Source organism: Octopus bimaculoides, chromosome 7 (assembly GCF_001194135.2).
Source record: "Octopus bimaculoides isolate UCB-OBI-ISO-001 chromosome 7, ASM119413v2, whole genome shotgun sequence".
Taxonomy (NCBI): Eukaryota; Metazoa; Mollusca; class Cephalopoda; order Octopoda; family Octopodidae; genus Octopus; species Octopus bimaculoides.
In genome coordinates this window covers 53,262,179-53,263,061 of record NC_068987.1, presented here as the reverse complement: position 1 = coordinate 53,263,061, position 883 = coordinate 53,262,179, and the positions used below count along the sequence as shown (strand labels likewise).

Genomic DNA, 883 nt, shown 5'->3' with positions numbered 1-883 from the left:
ATATATATATATATATATATATATATATATAGGATGCGCTTCATTCAGTTTCCGTCTACCAAATTCACTTTCGACGCTGTCTTCAGCCGGAGTCTATAAGCAGAAGACACTCCCCAACGGTGCACGCCTGTATTACTTATTCTTTCTTACTTATGTTTGCATTCATTTTCAAACACCCGTCTCATCCTATTTATACAGAAGTCTACGCAGTTCTAGTTCAGCTCTTCCATCCCAGTAATTTTTTAGTATGCAAGGATTTTGATTTTGATACAGATGTTTTTCTAAAAATAGTTTTGCACTTGCTAGTTCTATTGTCATGCTCTACATTCTTAATATTAATACGCGTATTCAATGCTTTTATTTTCGTAGTTTATATATTGTATGTTTTATATTTATTTATTTATTTATGCGCTCTTTCAAAGCCTAGCCAGGCGCATGGGCCCAGTTTCGCGGTTTCTATGGCGCGTGTACCCCCAGCTGGACGGGGCGCCAGTCCATCGCAGATTGTATGTTTTACTTTGTTTAACTTTATTTTGTGTTCTATTTTTATATCTGATGTCTATATGTGTTTGAGGGATATAACTTGCTAAATTAGCTACTCTAATGGGATCCATATTCAGTTTTAGAGCGCTGTTATTTTCCCCAGAGACGTCAGACGTGAATTTAGTTGTAGTCTTAAATTTTAGATAAAATGTCACTGTCAGTTATTCATTTGTGTCAAAACATAGTTTTGACATAGCCATTTATGATTTCTCTGTTTATTTCCGAGAGCTGGCAAGCCATTAGATAACTGTTTATTTCTTCATGATTGCCCAAACTCCATTTTCCTATATAGTATTCAAATTACGCATTCCTCATTTAACTGCAGTCACCCGATTGTAAC

General features: G+C 35.4%; 1 protein-coding gene across 1 annotated transcript in view; it reads right to left on the bottom strand.

Moving 5' to 3' along the window:
- The window catches only part of LOC106873978 (uncharacterized), a 1,133,216-nt gene that overhangs the window by 36,864 nt on the left and 1,095,469 nt on the right, over positions 1-883 (bottom strand). The window lies entirely within an intron of this gene.